The following is a 25,823-nucleotide window of genomic DNA, read 5'->3' as shown; positions in this document are numbered from 1 at the left end:
GGACACACACACACACACACACACACACACACACACCCCAAACCCATATTCTGATTTCCTAGAATATTTCTGGGCAGATAAATCTTTCAAACAAATTGGACGAATAATTATCAGAGTTTTTGCTACTTGCGTCAAGAAGCAGACGGATAGCTCAGAAACTGTCCGAGGTGACAAACCACACATATATTCTGACATTTTATAAACCTCTGGCAAGTCTATGAAGGGAGGTGAATTCCAGGGCACCTAGTCAGGCTGCTTTGAGTGGAGGGTTGGGCCATAGGGAAAGTGCCATAGCCAATTAAACACGCTCCACAGCCGACTCAGCTCTTCGCATGGAGTGAGGGGGCAGGGAGCTGATTCAGAAAGTAGACAAAACTCCAAACCAGAACTTCTTTTTGGGATATGAAAATTTCCTGAAGTCTGGGTTTGGTAAATTGATTACAATCTCTTTTCAGAGACCTATCAGGAGCAAACTCGTGGGTTGCAGACATAAATTTGAATTCCAGAGTCTCCGACTAACCCAACTCATAAATGAATTCCTAAATGCTGACTGAGCCAGAAGACCCAGCTTTGGAAAACCACTTGGCAGGAATCATTAGTTTCGAAATGAGATGAACTGCTCTATTTAGCCCTCATTCAAAACTTTACAGAAATGCCAGATTTCCATAAACACATGTTTCCTTGAATTTCCAGGGCTTTGATTAACTGGTAGATGAGGCTGTCTCACAAATACAGATTTGTATGCAACATTATGCTTGTACAAAATTGGGAGCTGGAAACCAACACAAAGTATTCCCTTTTCTTTCTAAGATGTTGACTCTTCCCTTGTTTTTCAAAAAGCTTTTTGTTATGGGAAGTTTGGAGAATTAAAAATTAGTCTATGGTTTTAAAACGTGGCTATAGATCATATCACTGTCATGTATGTCACCATCCATTAAGCTTTTCATGACTGATTGACAGCCCACTGCTTTATGGTGTGTCTTTAATGCCCCAAAGGAACAAGAGAATTAAAAAATACACTTGTGTCTCTGCTGAAAAAGTCATAAAGTTGTGGCTTCTACCAAGTAAAGAGATTGCTTGCAAAGAGATATTTTCTTGTTTTAATGTGTTTTCATTTTCCCTCTTATGGCTGGTTTTCTCCATTGATACTGGCACACGAGGCAAAGTACCTAAAACTGATGCAACATAGATCCCCAGAGTTAAAAATTTAGGTGGTTACTTTTTTTTTTTGGCTTCCATGTTCAAGTCAATAAAAACAAAATAAATTTGGAGGGTAAATAGCCTATTTTCTGTATTCTGAAAAGCTGTTTCCTTTCAAGGGAGTTAATTTGGAGCCCGGGACTGACGAGTTATGACATGGATCTCTTGCCTCTGTGGGCTTTTCCCATATTTCTTTCAGTGTCTTGTCATTTATCTGCAGGGTTTTCAACATCAGAGATTATGCAAGAAGAAAGTATTAGTAAAGCAAGTTAGGCTGCTTCAACCAGGTTGAATCTTTAGTTTTTAGTGGAAGGATTAAAAGGTATCTTTGGATCCAAGTCTTGGTTTAAGCTTAATTTACCACAGGGTGAAAACACCCACAGTTACTAACACCTTTGGCTTCAGTTTTAATCTATTTCTGGGTAATGGAAATTCATATGCTTGTCTAAACGAATTGAATCTTCCAGGTGGTTCCCCAAAAGTTCAGCTTCCAGTTATAGAGGGGAGTGGGAAAAGTCATCCTTGGTGTATCCTTAGAGCAAGGTTTGGTTCTGGGCCACAGGATAGCAGGAGCATCCTGAAGTCAGAAAGGGGAGGATCTCGTTCGGGAAGGACTTAGCGACACATCCCTGTAGCATTTTTCTCAAGCAGCAGAGTTTCGTGACTTTCATGTGCGATTTGTCATGATGATGACACCACTTACTCAGTGTTTGACTAAGACTTTGCCCGCAGTACCTGGTAAGTAGCCTGGAGATAGCACTACAGGTGAAGTGCTTTTGCAGATTGATGCCTCTTGTCTTCCATCTCCTGTCCCTCATTTTTCTCTTCCTCATGGTAATTACCATCATCATCATCATCACTTCCTACCCTTAGTGACTAACGTAGAGAAGAACCAAGGCAATGCATAATTTAGCCGATTTAGCTCTTTTCTTCTCTTCCTTCTCCTTCATTTCCTTTCTTTTTTGCTTTCTCTTTCAAGAACCCACACCAACAAGATAAGATTTCAGAAATAGTCCCTATAGAATCCAACACAAACACTTATGTGTGAGGGGCTTGGCTCCGGTGGGATAAGAAGATGCAGAGCTTATTGGCAAGTATTCCTCGGGCCATCTTTATGGGACTTCTGTGATGAGTTCTTGGAGCCTCTTACTCCACAGTGCAAAGAGCCTGAGAAATCCCATCCCTTCATTTGACAGAATGAGTTGCCATAACACTGAGGGTTTTGAGTAAGGACAGAAAACCTATGGGGACACTGGGTGAAAAGGGGATGAGGAGTGAGACTAAGAAGACAGCAGAAGCCACTCAATGATAAGTCGATTTCCATTTCACACTATGGGCAAGATTCATTTGATTACAGGGCCAATAGTCTTTGCCAACAGAGATCCAGGGTTGTGTGTACTAAGTTGCTCTATGCACTTTTTGTGACTTGGTGATTTATCTGTAGAGTCTAGGATGCCCCTAATGTTCCATCCTCTTCTTTTCCTTAGCAGTGCCTTGCCTGTCAGCTACTTGAGGTTGGTGATCGGCCATCACTACTGCTCCTGGTAACTTCCATTCCTGCACAACAGGTAAATCATAGTCTTCTTCTCTGTCTTCACTCATTCATTGAAAATTCTTTTGGTATTGTTCTGGCAGTTTTTTTGGAAATTTTAGGCACTATATTAGGTACCAGGAATACAATGGAATTTGTAATCCACAGAGCAAACTGACTTAAGTCTTCCTAAAGAAATGTGAATTGCAAGTAAGGCAAATTCTGTGAAAGTGAACTAGATGGCATGGCCCTTCACCATGCATTTAGCCTGCACAGGAAGGTGTGGGATGTGACAGTAGAGCTGAGCCTGGGGTCTGAGCAGGAATTAACTAGAAGAAGAGGGGAGCGAAGAAGGTTCTGGTTAGAGAACCAGGCTGTGCAAAAGCATGTGCCGTCTCAGCCAAAACCGTACTGTGGTCTGTGTATGGAGGTGCGGTAGGCGTGGAGAGGCTTTCTCTTTCATCACCTTTGAGTTGAAATTTGTCACCTGAATCTTGGAATCAGTTCGGCCACCTTGGCTCCAAGTTTTATATGGCTTCTTACGTAAATTGCTTCTAAATACAGTATTTGCACATCTATTCTTATATATAGTGGATACTTGATTGATGGACCTAGTCCCTAAATATGCTTTATTCTTTTAAAAAAAAGAAAATTAGTACAGGGATAGGGCAGAAACACAAAAAGCTAGCAACTACATCTTTGTCTTTCTTCTTTTGTGTCTGATGGGAATAAATCTCTTTCCTTCTTTCAGACAGGCAACACATACCACCACCAGCCTCCATGTGTATTGTTTCAAGCTATAGAAACATGGAGTATTCAGTTCAGTTTGCCTTTGGGGCCGCTACCATTTTAACCTAGGGTGGCCTCTTTAAGTGACATATTTCCCCACTACCAAGCCTCCCAGATTCCATCTTCTTTGTTTTAATTCCTTAATTTTTTTTTATGGTTTATTTTGTTATAGCTTCAGTTCCTCTAAAATTCTGGCTCTCCACCCCAGGGCACACCTCATGCGGCCTTGAGTAATATTCCTCTCACTTTGATCTATTGCCCTGGATCCTGTGTCCCTGGAGGCTATTCTGAAAATAATACCCTACCTGGTTCATCTCCAGTGAAACCTGGGCACCCTTCTCTCTGGATGGTGACCCTCAAATCATACTGTTATGAAGACCAGCTGTTTTGTCAAGTATTTTTTAATGAAGTCTTTTTGTTGTTCTGATTTTAAAAATAGCATATACTAGCTTTAGAAAATAGAAAACACAGAAGAAACAGAAATATTAAAAAAGAAAAAAAAATCATCCATATATGCAGAATTGACCAGCACAAATGTTTTAATGTTTTCTCTTCTAGTATATGACTATATATTGTATTGAGTTGTAAGAGTTCTTTGTATAGTCTAGATATCAGTACTTTATTGGATGTAAGACTTAACAAATCTTGTCTGTCAATCTGTGGCTAGTTTTATATTTTAGTAGTTCTTTTGGAAAACAATGTTTTTTTAATTTTGAGGAAGTTCAACTTATATACATTATAAATTCTAAATACCTTACAGATGATTTTTTAAATGCTTATTTTAAAAATATTTGCCAAATCCAAGGTCATGAAGATTTTCTCTTTGTTTTCTTCTGCAAGTTTTATAGTTTGGACTTTTACATCGACTTCTATGACCCATTTTGAGTTAATTTTTATAATGGTGTTATAATAGATTATTAATATGAATTCTGAATTCTCTATTTAATCTATTTATCTGTTGATGCAAATGTGATACTGTCTTGATTACTATAGATTTATACTAAGTCTCAAAATATGGTAATGTAAATATTCCAACTTTGTTCTTTTTGTTTCAAAACTTTTACTTAGTCTCGGTCCTTTAAATTTCCATTTGAATTTTAGAATAAGCTTGTCAATTTGTTTACAATTGCCTGCTGGTATTTTGACTGTGATTATTTTGTATCAGTCATAAATTTAGAAAGAATTTCCATCTTAAAACTGTTTTCTTGTTTGCTAGTATTTATCAGTGAATATTCTTTTATTACCTTGTAGGGTCTATAGTGATATCTGTTTGATTTCTCATATTGGTAGTTGATATTTTCTCACTTTTTTCCTAAATATTTATGAAATTTGTTTATCTCCTCAAAGAACCAACTTTTGATTTAGTTAGTTTTCTATATTATTTTTCTGTTTTCTATTTCATTGATTTCTGCATTATTATTGTTGTTGTTGTTATTTTGTATTTGCTGTTCTTTTTCTTGCCCCTTAAGGTGGATGTTAGGGTCATTGATTTGAGACTTTCTTCTTTTCTAATAGAAGTATTTAAGGCTATGCATTTCTCCTTTAAGTATTATTTTAGCTGGACCCCACAAAATTTTGATATGTCTTCTTTTCATTTTTATTCCATTTAAAATGCTTCCTAATTTTCTATTGATTCCTCATTTGACCCATGTGTTATTTAAAAGTACATTGTTTAGTTTCCAAATATTACAATATTTTGCAAAGATCTTTCTGTTACTCATATTTAATTTAATTCCATGATGGTCAGAGAACATGCTTTGTATGATTTGAATATTTTTAAGTTTATTGAGATTTGTCTTATGGCTTAAAATATGGTTGATCTTGGTAAAAGTTCTGGATGCCCTTGGGAAAAAAAGTTCATTGTGCTGTTGTTGGGTAGTGTTCTATACAGTCAATTAGGTAAATTTGTTTGATAATGTTGTTTGTCTTCCATATCCTTAGTATTTTTGTGTGTACACTTGTTTTATCATTTATTGAGAGAAGTGTTGAACAATCTGATGGCAATGTTTATATTTTCTGTGAAATAAGCCTAAATTCCCAAACATTTGAAAATAGGTCCTCCAGGAGCTACTTTATGAACCAGGCAGGCTGTGCTGACCAGCCCCAGAGACCACAAATTGGGCTACTTCTATAGTGAATCACTAACCTCCAGCGCTCACCTACCCCTCGGAGGAAGGAGGACAGCCATTGCAAAGTGCCCTCCGAGAACCTAATCATTAATGGTTCTACAAAATGTGTCACACTATTTCTGGCTCAGTTCTGTGCTTTTTGGCATTGGAGTGGGAGATCAGCAGGGGGCAAGCGGGTGGCAGTTCGGAGTGACTCTCACTGGGAACTGGCCAAGCATATAATTATATCATGAGTCAAGCTCTCTCCAGGGATGTAAGATGACCAGAGGAAAATGAAATAACATTATATCCCACATGAATAGAGACACTGGTGGAGAAAGCTGACTCCTGAGAAAGAATACTCAGACTAAGAAGTTTCCCAGCACTTGTATGTCTCATGAGCTGTCCTTGTGCCCCTTCTCTTAAAAAATAAAGGGATGATATGGGCACAATTTATGTCTTTGCCTTAAACCCGGAGGAGCAAGTGACCAGACAATAATCCGCAGGGATAGATAACTTGGACAACAAACAACAACAAAAAAAGCCATTTAGCTGGAAAACTTCCTGTATCATTTCAGTTCCAACAGAGCACTGTTTATTCAAAAAGACATTAGACTGACAAACGTGGTGGGAGTTAAAAATGTTTTCTCCTCGTGAAACCACTTCCAAAGGTATATTTTTATGGATCCAAGAATAGCAGCCTGTTTGTCTTGCTGGTGTTGGTTGTCCCTCTTGTTTCTTTTTGGTCAACATCCAAAGAATTAGCCTCTTTGCGCAGTGGTGACATAGTAGCTGAAGCCAAATAAGCATGAATGACACTTGCTCCCCTCCAGTGCCTCCGCCTGCTTCCCAGATGATATAATTAGCCAGGGGACTTTTGATCAGTTCACCAAAGAAAAACAGTTATGGGGCAGCCCCAGCATGGGTTATGTGGTTAGAGACATCAAAATAAGAGTGATACCCTTTTAAGATGATTTCCAAAAAGGGTTATTTTAGACAGAAGCTGCAGAAATAAGGAAATGCTCTGAGTGGGAAAGCATAAATAGATTTTGATATTGACTGGCCCTCAGTCATTAGCCGTATTTCTGAAGGTAACAAGCAGTAAGGTGGCATTTGTGGCAGAATTGGGGGGATAAGTAAAAGTGCCTCAAGGAGAGGATGCAGTGGAAGGTGGTGGCTTCTTACAGTCTTGGAGGAGTCAGTCAAGATAAGCATTTAGAGTTCAGTGTCTATTTATTCAATGTTTAGTGTTCAACATACACATTAACGTCATTTACTTTGGGGTAAAGTGTTGAAGTCAAAAGATGAGTATTTGAAAGAGACTGAGTTTTCATGTGATATTTATCCCTGGGAGGTGGCTATCATTACAGGGCACTTTTCCTTTCAACAAGAAGTGGGAGGAAACACACCTGTTTATCTCATCCTCAGAAATAAATATAGAGGCAACTTGGCATTAATATTGCCCCCCATGTTAATATCCCTGAAATGATAGTACTAAATCAGTCAGTCAACAATTGTTGGCTGCTTATTTGATATTTATGTAACTACTAAGTAGTTAAGAGGGAAAGTAGAGTGCTGTAGGGATTCAAAAAGAAGGGCCTTGTGACAAAAAGCTGTGAGCAATACAGTGGTCAAGGTACGGTGCACAATTTCTTAATACAAATACTCTGTGAGAGTGTGAGCAGCTCCCGTGCTCCCTTCCTCACTCCCTGTCCAACGTACACTGAAAACCTCAATGATGTTATGAGTGTTTAGAATGTGTAGCTAATTGATCTAAATTGGTCGCTAAGTGGGGCATCATGTCCCCATCCCTCTTTCATGGACCATGATGGTTTTACTTTGATTGTAGCCATTAGAGGCTCAGTTCTTTCAATCTAGTGGAAGTTTCTTAGTTTTCAAAGACATCCATTACCATAGTTTTCTAAGATGATTTTTTTCTATTACGTTTGACATTTGTGAAACTGAGATGCATCTTGAAATTGATTGATATGTATATTTAACCTGGAAGTGTCTTCACCCTCCTGCACAGCTGATGACATTGATTTAATGTTGGGGAAGTGAGGTGAAAGGTAAAAGGTAAATAGGTCTGTGAGGTAAAGAACCTTAAAGTGTGTTGTGGACTGAATTGTGCCCCCCCACCCCAATTCACATATTGAAGTCCTAACCCCTAGTACCTCAGAATGTGACTGTATTTGGAGATAAGGTCTTTAAAGAGATAAAATGAGGCCATGAGTGTTGCCCTAATCCAATATGACTGGTGTCCATATAAGAAGAGCAGATTAGGATATAGACATACACAGAGGAAAGACCATGTGAAGACACATGGAGAAGATGGTCATCTAGAAGCAAGAAGAGAGGCCTTCAGAAGAAATCAACCCTATTGAAACCTTGATCTTGGACTTCTGCTCGTCAGAACTGTGAGAAAATAAATTTCCGTTGTTGAAGCCATCTGGTCTGTAGCACTTTGTTATGGCAGGCCTGGCAAACTAACACAAGATTTTATCAGTTGAATACTAAAGTGAAAAGAGCCTAATAGGCCATGGGGCCAGTAGGGAGAGACACATAGGCCCAGGAGGAGACAGAAAGGGAATGAAGGAGAAGTTTAGAAATTCGTTATCTAAATGTCAAAAAACGGTCATTTCCCAGATGTCAGACCTCTCTACAAAGAGGAACACCAGCTCCTTCTCTAACTTTATAAAATGGCAGTGGTACCCGAGTAACGATCCTTAGTTCTGTCATTTGGGTTTCTTATCAAATATCGGCGCTCTCAAGAGGCTGCTTTCATTGCTAGAGCTTCATTCTGATTGGTCAGTTTTTTCCTTCCTCTTTCACCTCATTGTGACTTTCTGTATAAAGCCAAAATAACAGGTCAGTTCTGTCAAGTCAGTTGGGAAAATAGATCACTCAGATTGGTTGGTAATATCCAGGCACAATTGTAGATACTGTCCTGAAAAGAACTTTTTTCCCACTCCCACCCCCTTTTCCTTTTGGAATAAAAATGTTTTAAAAAATTATTATTTATTTTTTTACTGAATATTATCTTTTAAATGCTGTCAAAACATTATTTATAGAATCTCTGCAAAATAGCTTTGGATGCTCTTGGTAGAGGAGATGTGGTAGGGAATCAAATTAGATTGGGTCACAAGGGAAAGTGTCTGTAAGAAATACGAATGGGACCCAGGGGAAATGAAAATTGAAGAGAAACCAGACTTGAGCTGCAAATTCTCTCTTTTGCCAAGTTGGACTAGGATTATGTCATCATATGTAATTTCAAGGAATGGGCAAACCAATTTGGATAAAAGAAAAACTGATCTGACTCATTTTCCAAAGCATGAATTGAACCAGAGAGAGAGAGAGAGAGAGAGAGAATTTTCTTGGATGCGAAATAATTGTTCCTGATATTTTTTCCCCCTGTTATGCATTCTCAGGAGTCTCATTTCTTTTCATTCTAAATGAGATGCAAAGTGCTGAAATTACATAAAGATAATAATTTCCAGGTTATGTATAAATTCCTCACACCTTAATATTAATATTATCATGTTGCATTCAACTAAAGGCAAACTTTTCTCCCTTATTAATAGGTGCAGACATATAGCGTATATCTCTGCCTTTTCTTCTCACCTATAATTGTGCGTTAAATGTCTTCTGTATTTCCTAAAGAGCATAGTACAGTCTGGGTACTTTGTAGATGCATCAGTTCGTTGTTGCTGTGTAACAAACCAACTCAAAACTTAGTGTCTTAAAACAATAAGAAATTATTTATCTAATCGGCAATTTAGGCTGGGCTATCTTGGTAGTACAGGCTTGGCTGATCTCCGCTAGGGTTCAATCATGCTTCATGCTTCTGCAGTCAACTGTTACAATAGCTGAGGACTGCCTGATCGTTAGCAGAGGGCCTCAGCTCTCCTTCAGGTGGTCTCTTAAGTGGCAGGATAGCCTGGGTTTCTTCCCGTGGCAGCTTGCTTCCAAGAGCAGCAAGCAGATATGTTTCCGTGTACAAGTGTTTTCATGACTCTGCTTGCATCACATCTGCTAATGTCCCCTGGGCCAAAAGAAGTCATATGGCTAAGCCTAGAGTCAGTGTGAGAGGGCAGTGCCAAAGGGCATGGGCAGAGGAAGAGTGAATAAATTGGGGCTGTTACTGCAGTCAGTCCGTAAGAGTAGGTATTTTTAAAGTTGGTTTGATAATGAGAAGCAAAAGGCACCTAATTTTTTGTACTTTAATAATTCATTGTGCAGATAAATAGAATAACTTTTGCATTGCCAAGGGTCATGTGTACCATCATTCCAATGACATTTCTTTTTATTCCCAGAGCTACTAGGCTGTATAGGAAATGGCATTTCTACTTAAGGGCTTCCTGCTTTTCTTACCTGAACTCCTTCTTTACCCTTTCTAGTTCAGCTTCTTCAGATGCCCAAATTCATAACTTTTTTTGCCTCCAGGCCTGGTGCTTGGTGCCTGGTCTCGTTGGCCAAGAGTTTGTTAACACTGAGTACTTTTGGCTAAGTAGGAAGTTAAGTATTCTTTGTCACCAGGGTCGAAGTTGACCCTTGTCAACTAATCCAGCAGAAAATGACAGTGAGGCAATGCTGAAGAACCACCTCGCCACATCTACAAGATTCCCATCAAATGTGGATGGTATTAAGAAGGGCCAATGCAGTGGGAGGAAGCTTTGACTCTGAATATGTACCGTAAGCCAAGTAGCATTTCTGAGAGTAGATGGCAATTAAGTGAAAAGGTTCATTTGGGTTTAAAGGTGGGGGATGGATGGGTTTGGGGGCTTTGAAATATCTTACCTATATTATCAGTTCCATGAGACATTTCAGACATTCCTTTCCATTCTTTTGTGAATCTAAATCAATGTGAATTCTCTGCTTTCTTAAGTAACGGGTGTCTTGTAGGAGGAAAATTAAGTTATTAAAATAAACACCGAAAACACTTGACACTATGTGGAAAAGAACCCACTATTATGCAAATTATCAGGGTCTTTGTCTCCTTCTCTACATACTTATTTGAGGAGAACTTGGACCAAGAGGATGTGGGAAATCTAAAAGGACACATTATTGTTTACACTTTAGGGGAAAGAGTCCAGAGCAATTACCAAAGCCACCAGGGCAATTAGAGACCCTGAGGAAACTCTGGTAACATTTTTGGCTTTAGTATAAAGTGACTGGAAAAAATGAGTCCACATAGTTAGTCCAGGAAATTTCAGATCACTTTGCCTTTGGGTACCTCACACCCGTCTACCAAACAATGGTGTCTCAGAGTCTGTATGTGGCAGTAAGTCTACGCGTACATCACTGTTTTCTCCATATTCTAGTGTGGCCTAAGATCTGCAATATGTTTGTCATTTAAGAGGAGCATTCCTGGGGTGGAACACCAACTTGAAAGATAAGTGACAGAAAAAAAAAAAAAGAGGTCAATATGGCTTTCGGCATTGAAGTGGTGGTAACTGGGCATCTGGCTTAGTGAGCTCATTAGAGCCTGAGGCTAATGAATTTAGTGGCATTGACTAGAATCCTGTTAAATTCATTTTCCTTTTCACAGGGAAACCTTACGATCAAGGGTCCCAAGCAGCCATCTTGTATGTGTCTGTGTCAGTTTTATGTCCTCCTTTCCAATCTGTATATCTTGTCTTGTCTTGCCTTCTTGCTCTAGCTAGAACTTTCCTTACAATGTTGAATCTGAGTGGTGAAAGAGGCCATCTTTGCCTTGTTCTCAATCTTAGAGGGAAAGCATCCAGTTTCTAACCATTATGTATGTTAACTCTAGAGATTTTTTTTCTTTTTAATAGATATTCTTTATCAAATCTAGGAAGTTCCTATCGACGACTAGTTTGCTGAGAGTTCTTTTTTTTTTTTATCATGAGTGGGTGTCAAATTTTGTCAAATGCTTTTTCTGCAGCAACTAATGTGGTCATATAATTTTTCTTTATCCTATTGATGTGGTGGATTAAGTTAATTGGTTTTGAATGTTGAATCATCATTGCATATCAGGGATAATTCCACTTTGTTGTGGGTATATTCTTGTTACACACTGTTGGATTCAATTTGCTAACATTCTGTTGAGGATTTTTGCATTTATGGTCATGAGAGATATTGGTCTGTATTTTTCCTGTAATGTCTTTGTCTGTTCTTGGTATTAGGGTGATATGAGTGTTAAGGATTGTTATGTTCTATTGGAGAACTGCCTCCTTTATCATTATGTAATGAACCGCTTTATCCTTGATACTTTTTCTTATTCTGAAGTTTTCTGAAATTAATACAGACACATCAGCTTTCTTTTAATTAGTGTCAGTGTACTATATCTTTCCCTACCCTTTACTTTTAAACTTTCTATGTTTTTATATTTTAAGTGGGTTCCTTAGATAATACATGGTTGGGTCTTGGGATTATTGTTTTTATACACTCTGATAATCTCTGTCTTTTAATTGGTATACTTAGACCACATTTTAAGTGATTATTGATATAGTTGGGTTAATACCTACCATGTTTGTAACTTAAATCATGGCACTTATTCCTTGTTTTTTTTTTTTTTTTCCCCTCTTTTTCTACATTCTCTGATTTTAATTGAGCATTTTATATAATTATATTTTTTCCTCTCTTAGTATATGGGTTATACTTCTCTTTTTAAATTTTTATGGTTTCTCTAGCATTTGCAATAATTTATAATTAATCTAAGTCCATATGAATTTTGTAGTACAGTTATCCTATAATAGTGTGGTTTTAATTCCTCTTTCCTGTCTCTGCCCCTTTTAACAATGTTTTAATTCATTTCACTTATCCATGCACTGCAGCCACTCACTACATTGTTACTAGAATTATTTTAAACAACTAATTACCTTTTAAATCAATTAAGAATAAGAAATATTAAAGGTCTTATTTTACCTTTGTTCTCTCCTTTCTAATGCTCTTTACTTTATGTAGATATGTTTTTGACTCATATAACTTTCTGACTTAAAAGTTTCTGATTTATGTAATTATTTACATCCTAAAGAACTTCTTTTTAACATTTCTTGCAGGGTCTACTGGGGGCTTTGAATTCCCTCAATTTTTGTTTGTCTAAGAAAGTTGTACTTTTCCTTCACTTTCAAAGGATAGTTCACTAAATACAGAATTCTGGGTTGGTGGTTTTGTTTTTCAACACATAAATATTGCACTTTATTCTCTTTTACTTTGCATGATTTCAGATGAGAAGTCCACTGTAATTCTTATTCTTTTTCCTCTGTACATCAGGTGTTGTTTCCTCTGGCTTTTTAAAGACTTTCTCTTTGTTTCTGGGATCCTGCAGTTTGAATATGATATGTCTACATGTAGATTTATTGGGTACTTTTCCTGCTTGGTGTTCTCTGAGCCTCCCAGACCTGTGGTTTGGTGTCCTCATTAATTTTGGAAAATTCTCAGCCATTATTACCTCAAATATTTTTCTATTTTGTTTTATTTTCTTTTTTCCTTTGGTATTCCAATTACATATTGTTAGATATTTTGAAATTGTCCCACAATTTTTTTGATGTTCTGTTCTTTTTTTTTTATCATTCTTTTTTCCTTTCCATTTCAGTTTGGAAAATTTCTATTAACATATTTTCAAGCTCACTGATTCTTTTCTTAGCTGTGTTCCGTCTTCTGATGAGCCTATCAAAGGCATTATTTATTTCCATTTCAGTTTTATTAAAAACAAAACAAAAAAAAAACCTGGGCTAGCATCTTAGGAGTGACTTCCAGTAATGAGGGACAGAATTGCTAGCATTTCCTTTGATTCTGTCTTAGAGTTTCTATTTCTCTGCTTATGATACACATTGATTTTTGTACATTGTCATTTTTTTTTTGCCATGAGAACCCTTAACATATCAATCATACTTTATTTATAATTCTTTCTATGGTATTTCCAAAAATCCGTATCATGTCTGACCATGGTCCTTGATTCTTGCTTGTCTCTTCAGATTGTGTTTTTGTTGTTGTTGTTGTTTGTTTCTGGCCTCTGCTTGCTAGGCTGCTGCATTGGCCCTTAAGATAAGAAGAGACCATGTGATCCAAAAGGGGGAATAAAGGAAAGGGAAGAATAAGGAAAGACCTATAAAGGGTTTTTGTTGTATTCTGTCCACAAAGAAGAGAGAAAAAGTAGTTTGGAGAAATAGCTCTCTCCACTCTTGAATCCATTTTGATGACGTCTTTGGGTGCTTTTGCCCACAATAACAACAACAACAAAAAGTGCTGTGTAAATGATCAAGTCCTTCAGTCGAATATGGACATTATCCTTGGTCCCCACAGTCAGTAGGTTCTGCCAGCTCCAGTGTCAGATTGTCTGAGTTAATCCTGGCCCCCTCCTACCTGCCATGTGGCTTTGGGCAAATTACTTGAACTTTCTGTGCCTTAATGCTCTTATTGATAAAAATGCCCCTCAAAATGTTCTTATACGGATTAGATGAATATATCTATATGTCTGTATCTGGTAGAATAGGATTTGGTATGTAGTAAGCACTGAATAAATGTTTACCATTATTGTAACCAGTCCTTTTCCATTTTATACACATCAGCCCTATCTTCATGGGATGAGTTCGGTGACTTTCTCTCTAGGACTCATTTTTAGCTTTCCTGAACGTAGACATACAGCCACAGGCTCGGGGAGAGGGATGATTTTTTGGCCAGCTTTATAACCCACTTTAAACTGCTGGCATCTAAGTTTAAATTCAACCTCAGACTGTTAAGGGTTTTGCGAATTTACTGAGTCCAGCAAATAACTCCTTGTGCCTGGTGCCTACAGGGTGTGGCGCAAGATGTACCTTTCTGGTTTGGCATTGTCTCCACGGATAAACTCCCTCCACACCCTACCCACCCACCCTTCTCTTATAGGAAATTATATTCTTTGGCCATTGCATTTCATGTAATTGTAGCATTTCGTTTTGTACCTCTGCCCAGAGGCCTGTGGGCAGTGGGCATGTTTTAGAAATCTAATAAATGGAGGGAAATAAATGTACAGAGTGAAAAGCAAATGGGCCAGTATTATTCAGAGAAAAACCCCAAAGTGACTGCCGGCTTGCTTCAACAGGAAGAGTTTTAGAACAAGTCAGTAATGTAAACAAGCGTAATGAAAACATTTTGCTTAGTAAACACACTAGGTTTGTGCTTTCTACCTTTCTCCCGTGTCTTTCTTTGCTTCATAAGAGGAGTCTTATGGTCCTTTTCTGGTAAATAAAGTGCCTTGACCAAAAGCCAAGGTGGGTCAGCTTTTTGTTCCATTCAGCTCTCAGGTAACCAAGGCTATATGGAGGCTGTGAACTAATTTAATTTTCTTTACTAGCTCTATTGAGAAAAGTAATGCTTGCATCGAGTCTGCACACATTGGGGGTGAAGAGGGGGAGCTCTGAATCTGCTTGGAAGCCCTTCTTTCACTTGTTGACTTTGTCCCTGGATATGCCTTGGTGGGCTTGGCTTCTGTCCTGTGCTCTCCTCAGTGTAATTAAGTGGCTCGCAGAGCAGCTAATGACATGGATATACTTTCACCCAATTGGATACACCAGGGTCAGAAAGCACTCATGCCTACTTCTTCATGTATTTTACTAATTGACTTAGAAAAACAAAACAAACAAAAAACCCAAACTCTATCTATCTATCTATCTATCTATCTATCTATCTATCTATCTATCTATCTGGTTGATAAGTTGGAGGAATTTCTAGTTATGAGTTTGTTTTGTTGGTGTAACTCCTCTTGAGGAGTGACTGTGCCTTATATTCTTAGACTACTTTGCACTTGACAAAGAACATTCACACATGCAATGGTGGAAAGAGCCTGGAATTGATAGTTCTCGACCTGGTTCAAAGCCCACCTTTGCTGGTTGCTAGTTCTGTAATGTGAGGCAAGTCATTTATTCTTTCTGAGCCTCAGATTTCTATGTGATAAATGGAGACCATCACTATATATATGTATAGCATCCTTGTAGGAATGTGTGAGGAATGCATTAAAAAATGCCTGTGGAAATACTTTGGGAACAAAAAGTGATATATAAGTATTAGTTGCGATTCATCTTTTCAACCATTTCATGAGGTAACGGAGGCAAATATTTTTATCCCCATTAAAAAAGGAGAAAACTGAGAGTCGCAAGCACTGGTTAGACCCTGCTCATTTGCCTTTCATCTACATGAGAGCTTCTCCTACTCTGGGTCCACTTCCTGGGTCTCTCTGTGTGAGGGTGACCTTTGACCTTGGGTCAGGCCACATGTGCTGGAGAGTTAACATTCCAGGACTGATCCCCAATTAATGAGGGACAAGGAGGAGATGGTTCAACACCCTCTCTTCCTCATCTCTTGGTGGGACAGTTCTGAGCTGAGTTCTACATAGTTTTCACACAGTTCTGGGTGGGGTGGGAGGGTAAGCCTCAGTTGCCCAGAGCAACAAACAGCTTGTTAATAATCCCTTCCTTGTTTCACATCTCCACTAACTCATAGTGTTTCTCGAGACCACTCCACTGCTGCCACCATCTCCACTAACCTACTTGCACCAAAATCATTGTCTCTGATCTGATTTTGGGAGATCCCAAATAAGACAGTAAGAGTCTGAGGGGTTTAGAGATTCATGCACATAGCACTTGAGGGTCAGAGGGGGTTATAAGCTTTTTCTGCTGAAATAAACTACTTTTGTGTTATAGGTTTACACATGCAGGAACCATTCCGTTCTCCCTCCACCCCCCAAGAAGAAAAACAACAACAACCAACTTTGTTTGATTGTTTTTATGGAAAAAAAGAACCCAACCCCTTTCTCTTTTATTCTTAGATTTATTAAGCATATTTTAAAAGTCAGGGGCAGAAGTACAAATCTTTGGGTGAATAGATAAAAGTTGACTAGCCAGTAAAAATGAGATCTGGGAGGCAAGGGTGGAGAATGTATTAAAATTTTCTAAAATTCTGAAACCATAAATTTTAAAACAATCATTTTTATGGTAAAAAGAACAATAAAAGAATGGCATTTCTGCTTGGGGAAGATGGCCAAAAGTTAATCAAAGCAGAAAAGGCAAAATCATTTGAATTTTTTTTTCTTCAAGGATAACAGTCATGAAATGATAAAATTTGACACTCTCTTGCTTAAGATTAAATTGACACTTAAATTTGGGGAGGAGCAACTAAGAGATCCTTTAGCAGCTGGCAAAGCATTCTTGTCTCAAGCCCAGATACCATTCAAGTTCATGTACTGTAAAAGCTAAAAGATGATAACAGAATCATTTTAATAATTATCATCTCACTGTGAAGACTTGGAGAAGTGCCAGAAGTTCTGACACATAAATCTATAACGTAGAAACTATAAACAATATCTGAATTTTCTTCTAGATAAAAAAATTCTAATAAGGACTATTAGGATACAGTTATTTAATATTTAGAAAAAGAAATTGGTCATCACTTGGAGCCAGGAAAGGGTTGCCAAGAAAGATTATTACGATTAACTGTGTTTTCAATCTGTAACTGCTTTATCAGATGCAAACCAGGGATGTGTTTTTGTGTAGTGAATATTGTTGTACAAAAGAGCATCTGTTGACTTGCAGCTTTGTGTTGATTGGCAGTTTTGTTTGTTGATGTGTGCGTTAAATGAAGAAATGTCAACTGAACAACATTCCCACTTTGTAGATTCTGAGCTCATCAAACATGTCCTTAGGCATTACTGCTCAAAGCAGGATTGCTATTTTTGCTATCATTTAGTTGTGAAACACTAAAATTTGTATGGTTTTGGCATTAGGCCTGGGTTCAAAGGCTGGCTCCAACACTTTCTAAGTAAATCATGAAACTCTTAGTTTCCTCAGCTACAGAATAAGGAAGAAACAAAAAATAGGTTATTTCCCAGTGTTCTTTTGATGACTGGATACAATAAAATAGGCCAAATAATTTTATGGATTGCAAAGCCTTCAGTTAATGATAGTGATTACTGCATCTCAGCAAAGCAGTGTTTACGTTTCCAATCATTATGAGAAGACCTAAGTCTAAAATACATCTCTGCTTACTTCCTTGTGCCAGAATAAAAATGCAAATAAATAAAAACCCAGCCCATTTTTAGATTAGGTCCAAAATTACTTCACCTGGTTGTTTAATGGAAAGGCCTCCTAGACAAGGGGTCAGCAAATTATAGCCCATGGGCTGAATATTGCCTAAATAAAGTTTTATTGGAACACAGCCAGGTTCATTCAGTGATGTATTGTCTATGACTACTTCTGAGTTCCAAAGGCAGAGTTGAGTAGTTGTGAGAGAGAACTCAACAGTTCACAAAGCCAAGAATATTCACTATCTGACCCTTTCTAGAGAACGTTTGCTGACTCCTGGCCTACACGAAAATGTGTGTGTGTAATGTGATTGAGCCATGTATAGCTATACTTGGGGAGGATATGTTTAAGCAAAGATAAGGAAATTCTGGAGTTTACAAATTACGGTAATCAGAATGGGAGTCCAAATCTTATAGACAGCATGCACATTTTACGTAATAAAGTCACAGGAGAGTTACTAATTTTTATAAACTTGCAGTCAGAGAGCTTAACGCAAAGAATCATGACTCCAGAGCATAAATTTGAAAATGTCGTTGGTGTTGGAATGCAAAGAGGTGGTCTGAAGAACCATTTGGGAAGAGAGACTCTAACAAGAAACTGAATGTGCTTTGGGACTACCTGCCTCAGATTTTTCTTTTGAACTTTGATGGAAGTTCTGGACCAGTGTTCTCACCAATCTAATCATTTTTGAGAGCTTAGGGAATTCTCCCTGCAGTTTCCAGAAGGTACAAGCTTTATGCTGCTGAAAAAATACATTACTTGCAATGATAGTTGCTGTGTGCTAAGAGCTTGGTGTATTGAACTTTCTGTAGACAGTTTGGCTTAGCCGTATTTGAGACAGGCGACTGACTTTACTGAAATATGAACCAATGTCATCCTTTTCCTCAAATTTATACTGAACCCAAACCATCTTTAAAACATTTCAAAAGAATTCAGTGCATCTCCAAGACCATTACCACGTAAGCAGCCTACCCTGACTTCTGATTCATTGGTCAAGGCTAAGTGAAGGCATTAAGAAATGTATTTCCTAAGATTTTTGAACGGGTCCAAGATGATGGTGGTCTGGATAATACTGGGAGCTTAGCCATTATGACAGTTTTAGTGGTAGAATCTGTTTATAAGGTAGAGGCAGTGGTTTGCTAAGTTATAACAGAAACTAGCTTTAAATTTATTAAATGTAAAATTTTTTGGGTGAGTGAGTCTTTGATTAATTTTTTAAGTCTATGATTTTGTGCTGGTGAAAATAAATTATGTATAGGGATGACCATCCCTACCAGTTTTCTATGTAGTGGAGAAAGGGCAGCTTGAAGGCATCTGTAGAAAGTGACATTAACTAGGTCTAGAGAAATAATGTGTGAGCTTAAGTCGAGTCTGGGTAACATTAAACTAAATCATAGAATTTTAGAGTTTGAAACACTTGCAATGATTTATGTCAACCTTCTCCAATTTGAACCCCATTTTGTAGGCAGAAAAACTGAGGACGATGAGGTGATTTTGCTATGTCACGCATCTAGTTTCTGGAAGAGCACAGATTGGAACCTGACCCTGAAGTTTAGCGCCCTTTCCTCTCCGCCAAATTCCTCAGCTAATTGAGAGGGAGTGTGCCTGTGAAGGAATTCAGTTAATGGGGTATGAATGAGAGAACCATTTTTGTATTCAGGGAGCACGGCCAATGCTAAAGCTTGAGATGAGCACTGAGGTAATGACAGTTTGAAACGGATCTGAGAGGAAAATGATGGCGGTATCAGAAACAACATGGACAACAGTATGCCAGTGACTGATTGGAATTAGAATTAGTCACTTTAATTAGCAAATTCTTAACAGGCTAAAGGAGAAAACGAACCATACTACACATGTCTGACATCCTAGAACCTGTCAAAATCCTGTCAGGAATGTGGCCAGTGGAGCTCTTGACCGGGAGGCAGGCTGACAGGGTGAGGATATTAAAGGACATGGACTTTTTAGGGATTGATTTTTAAAGGCAAGAAAAGAGATGATGATGACAACATTTGGGATCTGTGTGTGTATGGGGTGGGGGTGGGAGTACAATCATCATTTAGCTTAATAATTTATCAATCTTATTAGAGGTGAACAAATCATTTCACTTACATTCATAAACAGTGGTAAGTCTGTCTAATCTGTGTAGGAAAGTTTCTGGTTTCTGCCAAGATGGTGCCCTCTTCCCCCAAATTAATCCCGGAGAAAAGAATATAAATAAACAGAAGAGAAACGTGAATACCCGGAATGAAGAAAACCAAGCAACAAACAAACACTGAGAAATCCCTGAGGGAACAGAGGACCATTTGCCCTGGTGTAGGTTAGATGCAGCCAGAGGAGGAATGTGTCCTGAGGTGGTTAGTGAAACTTTTTCAGTTCTGTTCTTGTCTTTCTCTGTCTTTCACCTTCACTGACCCCAGGTAACAGCAGGGCAGCAGAAAGCATTGCTGGGGGGAGGAGTTCATGAAAACAGGTGCTGACTGACCAGACCACCTGACCCACCCTTCAAACCCACAGGGCTCAAGGGTTAAAAACTAGAAAACCACCTCATCCTTAATGAATCTTCTCCTTGAGGTTTAAGGTAGAGTCCTGACCAGTGGAGTTCCCTGATAAATTGGCTACAAATCAGAGTAATTCGCAGGAGTTTGATGGTACCTGGGCTGTCTACACTGAGGCTCATTCTTTCTTCTTTAACTCCTCTAAACTAGGCACAGTATTGATTCCTTATGGAATAATGAGCTCCTAGGCCCAAATAACTAGACATCTGAGGGCTATCTGTATTTTCTGAAATAAAAATATTAGAAGAAGAGGGCTAAGAAATTAAAATAAATGTGATAAATACACGTAAGCCTGTAAGGGAATAAATATATTTGATATGTAAGACAAAATGATAATAATAAAAAGTGGAAGTAGAAAATATATGTTTAAATGAAGAAAACTATATAGGATAAGTAGGAAGATGGATTAACAGAAAAAATAAATTAATGAACTGGAAGAATAAATTGAGAAATTCTTCCAGAAGGCAGCAGGAATGTACAAAGAAATAGAAAACAAACACATAAGCAAATAAAAAAGCTAAGAGGTATGGCAGATTGAAGTACCAATATCTAGTAATAGGACATCCAGAAGAACAGCGAAGATGTGTGGAAGGAAATAGTCTGAAGAAATAATGGAGATAAATTACTCATACTTCAAAGGAGAGAAGATCTTAATTTGAAAGGGCTTATGGATTGCCAAACATGAAAGAAAAGGAAAACCCAAACCTACGTATCTTATGATAATGTCTGGAAACATGAAGTACAAAGAAAAAATTCTACAAGCTTTCAGAGAGGAAGTGAAGATCATCCAAAGATAAAAAAGAGTCAAGTTGATATCAGACTTTTCAATGGCAACACGGGATGCAAGAAGATAATGAAGTAATATTTTTAAAATATTGAAGGACAATCACTTTGAATATGGAGTTTTACATCTAGCAAAATTGCCAGTAGAATGTGAAGGGTAATAAAAATATCCCCAGGTATGTAAAGCCACCAAAATTTTGTCTTATGAAAGCACACATTGAAATATTTTTGGGAAAAGTACTCATTTCAGAAGAGAAATACATTCAGGAGATTGTGCAAGAAATATGTTGAAAGACATGATCAAATATCTTGGGATCTTCTTAGACAACATTAATGGGACATGGGTGTGGATAAGTGGGATACTGAGGTGGCTATGTGACCCTGTCAGACCTCATTTCTATTTAGAGAGAAGATATGAATCTTGATAGGCTAATTTTATTAGTTTTCTAGGGCTGCCATAACACAGCACTACAGACTGTATGGCTTAAACCATGGAAATTAATTTTCTCACAATTTTGTAGGTCGGAAGTCCAAAATCAAGATGTCACCGGATTTGGTTTCTTCTGTGGCCTTTCTTCTTGGTTTGCAGATAGCCAGATTTTCCCTGTGTCCTCACGTGGTTTTCCCTCTGTGTGCAAGCATGTCTGTATCCCAATCTCTACTTTTTATAAGGACACCAGTCAGACTGGATTAAAGCCCACCTCAATGACTACATTTTACCTTAACCCCCTCTTTAAAGACCCTTTTTCCAAATACAATCACATTATGAGGTACTGAGGGTTAGGATATCAGCATATTGAATTTTGAGTGCATACAATTTAGCCTGTAATACTGACATTCTCCCAGTACACATCTATAAACACTATCCAATCATTGTTCTGACTGGTGTGTGTTAGGGCTATGTATTTTCAATACTGTCTCTAGATATTTCAAGTTTAAGAAATAAATAAGGACAAATAATTATATGTATGGGTTAAGAACATAAGCCAGAAGGAAAAATAAATTGATCTATTCAGTAGAAAGCAGGAAGGAGAAATAGAGGCCAAAAATGCACTAAATAAAAAATATAAAGCCAAAGAACAAATATAATTTTAAAAAAACAATAATTACATTAAATGTAAATTGGGTAAAACAGATTTATTGAAAGACTCTTTTATTGTATTTTAAAAAGTTGCAACAATATGTTTATTTCAAAAGACACATTAAAATAAAAGACACAGAAAGCTAAAAAATGAAATAAAAAGTACATCTGGAAAATGTGAATTGAAAAAATTTGGAGAAGACACCTTAATAACTGACAAAAATAAAACAAAAGGGACAAAGAAGGATGATGCTATCTACAGTAAATGCAGCAATAGGACGGAAAGATATAACTATGTTGATCCACTATGTACCTAGTAACACAGCTGCATATAGTATCAAGCATCAACAAGCTGAATTTCAGGAAGAATTGATAAATTATCAGGTGTGGCTCGAACACTCATAGGTCAAGCATCACACACAACAGCAGAATCAAAGTGCTGAACAATACAATACAATAATTAAGCTTACGCTAATATAGAGAAATATATATGTATGAATTTCTACATTCAACAGAGAATATACATTATTTATAAGCACACATGAAATATTTTTAAAAACAGACTGTAAATCAATTTTATTGCCAAAGTTCTCTGACTATACATTCTCTGAAATTTATATGCAATAAGATAAAACATTAATTAGCAAAATAATAGCTAAACTATATCTCCTATATTTAGAAGCTTAGTATTTCAAAATAATCCGTGTTAAAAATGAAAACTATATGTCAAAAAGTGTGGATGCAGTTAAGCAAAAAAGTTATAGCTTTAAAAATAACATGAAACTACAAAGATTAAAAGTAAATGAGCTAAGTTTTCAGCTCATGAAGTTGTAGAAACAGAGCAAACCCAAAGAAACAAGAAGGAAGGAAATGATAAAGATAAACATAGAAATCAAGAAAATCAAGAACAAAGGAACAATAGTGAAGATTCACAAAACTCAGAGCTGTTTATTTGAAAAGATTAACCAAGAAGACTTCTGATAAGATTAATCAAGAAAAAAGAAGTAAATAAACAAGACATAATGAATAAGTTATATAATTAGCGATACAACAGAGATTTGAAACAGATACATTTGAGGTGAAGAATAAAATCCTAGAAAAATAAAATGCTAAAATTGTTATAAAAAACTTTAATAGAGCAAATAAATAATAAATTGATATGGTCCTCAATTATCCAACAACAGCAGCAATAAACAAACAAAAGACCACTTAGGTTCCAACAATCAGTAAGTTTTACCAAATTTTTTGGACTAGTAAATTTTGTATTATACTACTGTGTTTCCCCGAAAATAAGACCAGGTCTTATATTAATTTTTGCTCCAAAATACACATTAGGCCTTATGTTCAGGGGATGTCATCCTGAAAAATTATTCTAGGGCTTATTTTCCAGTTAGGTCTTATATTTGGGGAAACACAGTAGTTGTTACAGAAAACAAAGGATCAAAAATTCCCTAGCTTACTTTTCAGTTTTATTGAGGTATAATTTATTAGGTTGATGCAAAAGTATTTGTGGTTTTTGCAATTTTTAACCTTTTACAACACAATTACTTTTGCACCAACCTAATACATCGCATAATATCAACCTATTGAAAATATAGAATGATGATTTCTAATACATTTTTACAGTTTTATAACTATCACTACAGTTGCATTTGAAACCAACTACCCTTCCCCGCCCCCTGAAATTTCCTTCACACCTGCAGTGCAACCTCTGATCTGCTTTGCCTCTAAAGTTTTGCCTTTTGTAGAAACTTCATAAAAATGGATTCATAAAGTAGGCAGCCTTTTTTATGTCTGGCTTTTTTAACTTATCGTAATGTTTTTCAGGCTCATCTATGTTGTTGCATGTATCCCTGATTCGTCACCTTTTATTGCTGAATAATATCATTCTATGCTATATTAGTTTCCTAGGGCTGATGTAACAAATTACATGTGGCTGAAGCAATAGAAATTTACTATTGCACAGTTTTGGAGAGTAGAAGTCTGCAATCAAGGTGTTAGTCAGGCCACGCTCTCTCTGAAGGCTTAAGGGGACGATCCTTCCTTGCTTCTTCCTAGCTGGCAATCGACATTCCTTGATTTGTGGCAGCATATCTCCCTTCTCTGCTTCCATCTTCACATGACCATCTTCCCTTCGCATCTGTATCCAAATTTCACTCTTTTTATTCGGATATCCATCATTGGATTGGGGCCCACCCTAATCAAGTGTGACCACTTTGAACTTGATCATTTGCAAAGATCCTAGTTCCAAATCAGATCACCTTCACCAGTTCAGGGTGGACATGAATTTGGGAGGACACTAGTTGGCCCTGTACCTATGCATATACCACATTTTGTTTATCCATTCACTACTTGTTGAGTGTTTGGATTATTCCCAGTTTTGGCTATTCAAAATTGGCTTGTAGAAATCTTTGTGTGGACATATGGTTTTATTTCTCTTGAGTAAATGCACGTATCTAGGAGAGGAATTGTTGGGTCATATGATAAGCACACATTTAACTTTTTAAGGCACTGCCAAACGATTCTAGTTTCTGCACATAATTGCTACATATGGTATTGTCATTCTTTTTTCATATAGCCGTTCTAGTGACTGTAAAGTGGTACCTTACTGTTGCTTTAACTTGCATTGCCTTGATGGTTGATGATGTGGGCAGTTTTTCATGTTCTCATTAGCTATTCATATATATGTTCTCTGATGAAATATCTATTCAAATATTTGCTTATTTTTAATTTAGGTTATTAATCTTATTAACGAATGGAAAGTTTTCTTTGAATATTCTGGACACAAGTCCTTTATCAGATACAGGATTTGAAAATATTCTATGTCATTCTGTGACTTTTTTCATTTTTGACCGTTATTTTGAAGAATGAAACTTTCACATTTTGATGAAGTCAGAATTATCAATATTTTTTCTTTTATGATTCCTAGTTTTGGTATTATGTCTAAGAACTTTTTACCTACCATAAGGTCACAGAAATTCTATTTTAGAAGTTTTATAGTTTTAAGCTCTTGTATCTAGGACTGTGATCAATTTTAGTTAATTTTTCTGTATGGTGTGAAGTAAGGGCTACGTGTGGATATTCAGTTATTCCAGCACCATTTATTGAAGAGCCTATCTTTACCCCATTGAATTGCCTTGGTGCCTTTATCAAAAATCAGTTGACTATAAATTAAAGTTTATTTCTGTATCATTTATGGCATACTATATTGTCTTGACTACTATAGCTTTATTGTCTTCTGAGATATGATTGATACAACCAGCGATGGGATGGTGGGTGAGGAAGTCATAAGAAATGGAGTAGAAGGGGTGGCTGGTCTACCACCAACCAAGGCTTTGTTTTTGTTTTGTTTTTTAACATTGAATTTTATTCCTTTATTTTCTGCTCTTACTATTTTTTTTAAATTAAAATTTATTGGGGTGACAATGGTTAGTAAAATTACATAGGTTTCAAGTGTACAGTTCTGCAATACATCATCTGTATATCACATTGTATGTTCACCACCCAGACTCAGTTCTCCTTCCATCACCACATATTTGATCTCCTTTACCCTCTTCTACTATCCCTCCTCCCCCCTTACCCTTTGGTAACCACTAAACTATTGTCTGTGTCTATGAGTTTTTATTTCTTTCTTTGTTTGTCTTGTTCCTTTGTTGCTTTCAGTTTTATATCCCACATATCAGTGAAGTCATATGGTTCTCGATTTTTTCTGTGTCTTATTTCACTTAGCATAATAATTTCGAGATCCATCCATGT

At 37.1% G+C, this 25,823-nt stretch overlaps 1 long non-coding RNA gene across 4 annotated transcripts in view; it reads left to right on the top strand.

The window, feature by feature from the left end:
- The window catches only part of LOC141567926 (uncharacterized), a 316,152-nt gene that overhangs the window by 31,232 nt on the left and 259,097 nt on the right, over positions 1-25,823 (top strand). For 3 of the 4 annotated variants that reach the window (XR_012490915.1, XR_012490913.1, XR_012490912.1), the window contains exon 3: positions 2,688-2,768. This is a non-coding gene — a long non-coding RNA (uncharacterized LOC141567926). The remainder of the gene's footprint in view (positions 1-2,687; positions 2,769-25,823) is intronic. The other variant, XR_012490914.1, reaches the window with a different exon arrangement.

Source organism: Rhinolophus sinicus, linkage group LG12, assembly GCF_036562045.2.
Source record: "Rhinolophus sinicus isolate RSC01 linkage group LG12, ASM3656204v1, whole genome shotgun sequence".
Lineage (NCBI taxonomy): Eukaryota > Metazoa > Chordata > Mammalia > Chiroptera > Rhinolophidae > Rhinolophus > Rhinolophus sinicus.
This window is presented reverse-complemented; position numbering and strand designations above follow the sequence as displayed.